Raw genomic sequence first — 8,154 nt, 5'->3', positions numbered from 1 at the left:
AGCTAATCACATGTCCTTACCATGGATTTGCTATAAATAGTATTTTGTTGCCTTTTTAAAATCCAAAACTCGCCTCAGTAATCTCAGTAAGGACATAACAATTGTTGCAAGGTTTGGATTAGAATTGTGAAGTTGATTAAAGTTCCTGGGTGAATATTATGTGGAATGTTAGATGTGAAGTAGATATTTGTTGAGTTGTTTTTTTTCTTGAAAAGCACCAGGAACAACCACTATGCAATTAATTAGAGTCCAATGAGGGAATCGGATGCTTACAAGAGAGGGATAGGAGAACTGAATACGAAATATTTTAATTTGACAATCAATGTGTGAAACGTTGTTAGTGAAACGCAGGTTGGTACTCTTCTAACAATATGAGCAGCCCAAGCATAATTTAGTAATCCACTCCCTGGATTTGTAAATTTGTATATAACAATAATCTGCAGTGTTTAGCATTTAAAACATTTTCAGAGACACCTGTAATATGCTGTTTTACTTTAGATTTGCAGCATTTGAGGGTTTCTTTATTTAATTTGTTGGATTCTGAACTTGGCAACAAGTAGCTGATTGGATATGAGTCCAGCTTCCCTGGTACAAGTTGACGGATGTCACGAGGTCTATGATGCCAATGATTCCACTGATACCTTTCATTAATAATGAGACCTGCAACGGTGGACCTGTGACTAAAGCTTAAAGTCATACCCTTTGCCTCAGATAATTTGACACAACAATGTCCTGGAAGAGAACAGTAGCCCCAGTTGGTCATGAGGCTCTGTACAGAATAGGCTGCAGGTTCAGTTCACATTGCGTAGTATACTGCTGGGAGTCCTAAGCCTTAGCAATTGCTACTTTTCAGCCAAGCTCTTGAGACTTTGGGTAAATGAGGTTCAGTCACACTTGCTTCACCTCCAGAGTTTGGCTGTGTTGTCCATGTTTGGAACAAGCTAGAGATCTGGAGCCAAGTCCCCCTGGTGGAACCCATGTGTGTGCTAATGGCAATTCAATGCAGTAAATTGCCAGGTGGCAGTATGCTAAATTGTACAATTTTAAGGGAGCAGCATGAGGAAAGAGAATCTAAGGTACTTGCGCACAAATCTTTGAGAGTGACAGGATAAGTTACAGATGTAAAAAAAATCTGAATATTTTTGTACACCAGTTACTGAAAGCAAGCACGCAGTTGCAGCAAGTAGATTGTACGGGTCATGGGTGAGCCCTCACCTGCATACTGTTGCCTTACCAAGAAAGAATATACTTGCTACAGATGGAGTGCAACAGGCTGATTCCTGGGTTGGCAAGATCGTTACGTGAGGAGACACTGAGTCAACTAGGCCTGTATAAACTGGAGTTTGGATGAATGAGAGGGCATCTTATTGAAATGTATTGAATTCTGACAAGGCTGGACAGACTGAATAATATTTTCTCTGCTTGGGGGATCTAGAACAAAATCTTAGATACGGAGTAGGCTGTTTAGGACTGAGATGAGGAGAAATCTCTTCACACACAGGGTGGTTAACCTGTGGAATTCTCTATCACATGAGTTTGTGGAGGCCAAGTCACTGAATATATTTTTAAAAAGATGGCTTTCAATACATTAAAGATGTCAAGGCATATAGGGAGAACCCAAGAGTCTGGTGGTGCGATACAAGATCAGCCATAATCCTATTGAATATTGGAGCAAGTCCAATGGGCTGAATGGCCTCCTGCTGCTTCTGTTGAGAGTGGAGGTGGAGGGGAGAAACAGTGGCATTTATGAAATAGTGAACAACACCTCTAGGGATTTTACATGAGTTTGGTTTTATAATGTAGGGTTAACCAAAAGCTGGGAAAAGATTGTCTTGTGAGTTTCTAAGTATAATACTGTAAAGTTTCAAATGTGTTACTGCGCTTGTGGCAGTACCTGACAGGAATTACAAAATGCTAATTAAAGCTTTTAAGATTCCTGTTATTTTTAAAGAGCTGATGAACTAACCAGCTTGACAGATACAATGGGAAAGAATATTCCTATTGAGTGTCAAGTAGAGTTCTGAATAAATTGGCAAAATGTACGCTCGAGAATAAGCTGTTAGCAGTGTTGGCTTCACATTCCTACCTGCTACTTTAATTAGTCAGAGCATTGCCCACAGGAGTTTAATGTGAAAACATAAAAGCACATGGAAGAAGATAAATTAGTGGCTAGATATACATTCAAGATATGTTCAAGAAGGCAATTATACTCCTGTGGTTCAAACCCATGCAACCACCCCCGCTACTCCATAAAGTCCTATCTATGTGTGGCCTGGGGTCAAAAGTACAGGTAGTCAGCATAGGCCCTATCCCTCAGAACAATAGATGTACAGAGGTGGTGTGAGTGACCTTTAAAAGACCGCTGATAAGAGTCATAACAATACTCAATCTGGACTGTGATTACAGCACCAATTATCAGCATAAGCAACAAATACAATTGGACACATTTTAAGTTTAAATAGCAAAGGAACGGATGGGAGAGGAGAAATATTTTTACGCATGGATATGTTTTAGAATGTACTGCCTGAAGGATGGTAGAAACAGATTCAGTAACTTTCAGAAGAAAGTTGCATTTATGTTTGAACAGGTAAAAGTTGCGGGAATGTGGTCTAATTGAGTACAGGGTTAGCCAAACCTTAATAACTAAGGGGCATTTTTAAAATTTAGGCAGAAGCGCAATATGAGCCTCAATAATAATGAACAAATAAGGCATTGATATCAATAGATATAATGCATCTTTACTGGCATTTAAGTTTATTCAAATGCTATTCGGTTTTAAAAAAAAGGCAGCTTTAATATATTGGATAACATTACTAATGCTAAAAACTTCTGTTTAGAAACTTGTTAAAAGAGATTTATTATTGCGTACATTTTCATGAAAAGTGCAATGAAAAAATTTTACAAGTCGCCCTACCAAGGCCCTATATTAATGACAGCAGTCATGGTTACTAATAGAAAAGTAAAATGAAGACAAAAGTTCATCAGAGTTCAGTTAACGACACCTGAGTTTGGAGGAAGCCGATTAAGAAATGATGAAATAACTGGAATACACAGCCAGAATGAGACCGTCATTCTCTGATGAGAACACTAGGCCGGGCCACTGGAAAACTGGTCCTGAAGCTTCCGCTGAATAAAACTGCCATGCTAGGCCCAGATCTCCACCATGGACGAAACCGCCATACCAGGCCGCCGGAACACGCTGAAGAAGATCCCCCATTTGGGGACAAAATGGCCAAACCAGGAGACAGCCCTGCTGAGCCGAGACCAGTGTGGCAAGAAAAGACTGCCACTCCAGGCTGCTGGACACCACCTCGTTGCTGGGTCAGGACAAGCCTTTGGCTGAAGCCCTTTAGAACAAGCTAAGATGAATCTTGATAGTAGCTATAAATAATTGGAAACTTTAATAAAGCAGAGAAAAGGAAAAAAAATGTAAAAGCGAACAGTGTAGATGAGCTCTGGGCTCCTGGGTTGAGGAGCCTGCACCTTGCGCTGCTACTCTGCTGCCATTTTGAAGCAATTTATGGAAAAAGTTAAAATTATTTTAATAAAACAGCCTAAAACGTATATTGCAGTTGATTCCTTTATTTATGCATATGTGTATACCTGCAAGCATCACTAGGCGATACATGAGCCATTAACATGACGCCTATATAATGTCACATTTTGCTTGGCTAAATAATATCTCTAAGTTGTTATGAACTTTCCTTTCAAAGCTTGTTTGGATGAATTTCATGTTTTGACGATTAAATATTTCACAAGTCTTGTTACCTTCTCAGCTGCTCATTGTCGAGAAGATTTTTTTAGATGCCTGATATTTTTAAATTACAAATGCATTTAGATAATGATATCTGATGAGACCATGATAATGAGGAAATAATAAGTTCAATTATTCAAGTTCGGTAGCTGCAGATGAACCCCTAATGAGCCATTTTCATTCCTAAGCCACCTCGAACAGCTCATAAAGCTGGATCTGCTAGGATGGTCTGAATAGCCTTTTTCTGTGCTGCTTTTCGTTATCCATTTATGGGATGAGGGCGTCACTGGTTAGGCAGCATTTATCACCCATCCCTAATTGTCCAGAGGGCAGTTAAGAGTCAACCACATTGCTGTGGGTCTGGAGTCACATCTAGGTTAGACCAGGTAAGGATGGCAGTTTCCTTCCCTAAAGGGTATGAGTGAACCAGATGAGCTTTTCCTGACAATTGGCAAGGATTCATGGTCATCATTAGATTCTTGATTCCGGGCATTTATTGAATTCAAATAACTTGTTTCTGTGAATGAGTGAAGATTGTGCAATAAGTCCATTCAACGCAAGCCTAAGTAACATGCAAATACAGTAGCCTTGTGTTACCAATTTACATAAGTTAAAATTTGCTTGAGAATTGCACATATTTATTTAAAAAGAACAGTTGTTTAATACTGTTGTTATGAAGATGTTGGTGTACTATATCTTTCAGCAAGTAAAAGCTAGCAGTGACAGCACCAAGTGTTCTCAATAAGACACAACGTGACATGTGCTGCAGCTACTGGGGTAGCTAGTTGCCTGGAAACGACAAAACAGATTAAAATTTGGCCAATCAGTTTAAATTATATCCTGAAAAATACCAAATTCCAATCAAGTTTGAATTTAGTATATTGACAATCTTAAAAGCCAATAACACAAACTGATGCTTTGGGGAGTAAGACTAGGGAAAATTGAACAGTTGGGAGGAGAACTACCACCAGATCAATAGCTGTAGACTGCTGGTCAAGCTCTCAGATACCTGTCTAGAGAAGGAGTTTGCACAGAGAAAAACCTCGACGCTGACCTGGAGAGCCAGTCTACCGACTAAGATAAAGAGAAGATTTAACTGCTGGCTGGTTTTAAACTGAATTTTCCTGTAAATCTTAAGTGGGAGTTTTATCGGACTAGTATTATAGAAGGGTAGCTAAAAGATAGGTTAGAGGAAGAAGTTGTAAATAGTTGTTAGTTAATTATTCTCTGTTCTACTTTAAAGTAAAAAATTAACAATTTTATTTCTTAAACAGTACTTGGCCACTCGAATTTTACAGATTACTGCATGCAATAAATCCTTTCTGTGTTGCTGATTCCAATATTTGCTTCAACTATCACAGGCATTTTCTAATGGAGTATTTTGTGAAGTACTTTAGAGATATCTTGCTGCATTGCATGAGCACATCGATGGTATCAGATTTGTGACATGATATACTAGAGACATTGGTTTGTGAATTAAGTTTGAATTCCTTTGTAATTGACTTCATTTGTTTAATGCAGAGTCTAAGAATATCTAGCGCAAACAGGAAAGAAAAAAGCAAAGAGTCTGGAATGTCAGGTTATGGATGGAACAATGATAATTAAATTGCCTACCTGCTGCTTCAATAAACATTGTAGTTTGGGATGCTCACATGCTAACATTTCTATCCTAGACCTGCTACAGTGTTCCAGTGAAGCCCAACAAAAGCTGGAGGAACAGCACTTGAAGCACTTTCCAGCCTTCAGTACTTAATGTTGAATTCAACAGCTTCAGACCATGAACACTGCACTCCATTTATGATTATAACCATTTCTGCCTCTCCCTGCATATCTTGTTTGCCCTCAGCAGATCTGAACTATTATCTGCTATTAACATGTACTATTAACATCTATTTATATCTGTATCTTTCCTCCACTACCAATAACACTCCCTTTGCCGTTTGCTCTGGGCACCGTCACTATCCATTCCACTTGTTCTTCCTTCATTATATATATATATATGATGACTTTTCCAGCTCCTTCAGATTTGAAGCAGAATTCTATTGGATTTGAAACATTTATTCTGGGATGAATATTACAATGTTTTTTGGCTTTCTGAATTGTGTTGAGTTTTTAGGAGGGATTCTTGCTTTGAGGCCTAGCACGAATTCTTGCTGTATCTTACCAAATATTCCTCATTTTTACCTTCCCTGCTGTAATGACCCCGTTGTGCATGCGCCATTCCAGTGAATTACTCATCATATATCCACTGAAAAGTTGGTATCCCTTGTGTCCACGCCACCCTGGAAAGGTTGCTGGGTGGACAGACAAACATTGGCAATCCATTGTTGCCTCTTGTTGGCAAAGTCATGGAACAGCAGCCATACAGTCATGCTGCCCATGACATTTAGCTTTACAACTGACATGCCCTCACATATACGCTATTCTCTCACCCCTATTGTTACAAAACCACCATGCCACACAGTTTGCCTGTCTGTAGATACATCCCATCTTAAATACCCTTTCTAAGTCACTGTGACTCTGTCCCCAGTGTTCACTGGACACCCACTCCCTCCCATTGTTCAACAGGTGATCATCACAAAGAGCTAAGCATTCAGAGAAGTCAAAATGTGGGCTTCATTGATGGTCAACAAAAGGGAACACGAGTAAAACAAATAGAGGCTTCAGGTTGCACACACACACACTGCAAAGCAAATACTGATATGATGACCAATGGCAACATTTCAAGATGGTCTGCAGCAGCAAGACCTCATCGACTGGAATTGGGAATCAGTCAGCTCCTGGCTGGTTTGTAATGTCTGATGCAGCTGAGCTCGGTCATGAACAGGGAGAGGTTCCTCCTTCGTCCTTGTCATCCTCCTTGGATTTCTACTCCTGTTCTTCCAGCTCCTCGGCACCCAACACGTTGCCTGCTCCAATTGAGCAGAGCATAGTACATTAGGATGGCTTTACTGGAGCACTCCAACTCCCAACTGATCTAAGAATGGAACCATATCTTCAGCAGGCCCATGCCCTGGATGAAGCATGGACAGTATGTATTTGTGTTCTGCTTCACGGGGGGGGGGGGGGGGGTGATTGTGCGATGGCATCATTAGCAATGGCCATGCTGGGCAATTGAGCTTGCAGTGCACCTACACCCTAAATGCTGCATGTATATGAGAGTGCTGAAGGATGACCGTGCTGTGGGGAAACAAAATGAACCATTGCGACCTTGTACAGATGGTATCACTTACCGTCCTGATATATTTGTGGGAGCATGTCTGAGAGATCCCATAATGGTCACCCGTTGCTCCCTGGCAGAAGCCAAACGCAGAGAGGTTCAGAATAACAATGGACTTCACAGCTAGTGAGAGAGGATGACCTCCCACCACTGTAGCCCTCAGCTCCCATTCCTGCAATTGGCAAAGTTTCGTCACAATGATCTGGGATGTATGGAGCTTGCACCTCATCCAACCCAGAAAATGGAATCAGGGCTACCATGCTGTGGGCTTTTTATGGACCCCACACATCTGCAGAGGCCCTCTGACTGCAATCTCTCTCCCTGAGCTGGGTACTCCTGGTCTTCCCTGACAGATTGCTGCTGCCCATTTGGATTCTGATGATGTGACGGTACGCACCTCTTGCAGCTCCTTTGCAAGTTGTACAAATAATGATTCACCTTTGGCCATCATTACCTTTTTTAAATCCAATATGCTGTTTACCTCAATTGACTCTGCCTCCACCACCTTTCCAGGAAGTGCATCTGTTCTGATTATGCCACCTTCTGTAAAGGGAGAGGGGGCCTCAGAAATGTCCACCTTTTTCCTCAACCTTGGACTGCCCCCTACTGTGGTCCACAGGGCCTTTAGCCTTGTCCAGCCCATCTCCTGCACTTCTGTCATCAGCCCTTCTCTCCCTCCCACGACAGCGTTAAGAACCCTCTGGTCCTCACTTACCACCAGCCTCTGCATCCGAAGGATTGTGACCACCATTTCCGTCACCTCCAGCAGGATACCCCCACCACCAGACACATATTCCCCTCCTCTCCTTTGTCAGCATTCCATGGGGACTGTTCTTTACTGGAAACCCCAGTCCACTCCTCCTCCACTCCCAACAGGTCCCCACAGCATCTTTCTGTGCAACCGTAGAAGGTTTAACACTTTGTCCCTCTTCAGTATCCAAGGGTCAAGACACACCTTCCAGGTGAAGCAGCAATTTACCTGCACTTCACTCAATCTAATCTCCTGCATTCACTGCTCACAATGTGGTCTCCTCTACACTGGGGAGAAAAAGTGCAGATTAGGAGACTGCTTTGCAGAACACCTACGTTCTGTCCATAAAAATGACCCAGAACCTTTAGTCGCCCCTGCCACCTGAACACACCACTGTGTTCCCATGCCAAAATTTATTTCGTAGATCTG

The sequence above is a fragment of the Chiloscyllium punctatum genome, chromosome 45, assembly GCF_047496795.1.
Source record: "Chiloscyllium punctatum isolate Juve2018m chromosome 45, sChiPun1.3, whole genome shotgun sequence".
NCBI classification, from domain to species: Eukaryota; Metazoa; Chordata; class Chondrichthyes; order Orectolobiformes; family Hemiscylliidae; genus Chiloscyllium; species Chiloscyllium punctatum.
Note: the sequence above shows the minus strand (reverse complement) of the source record.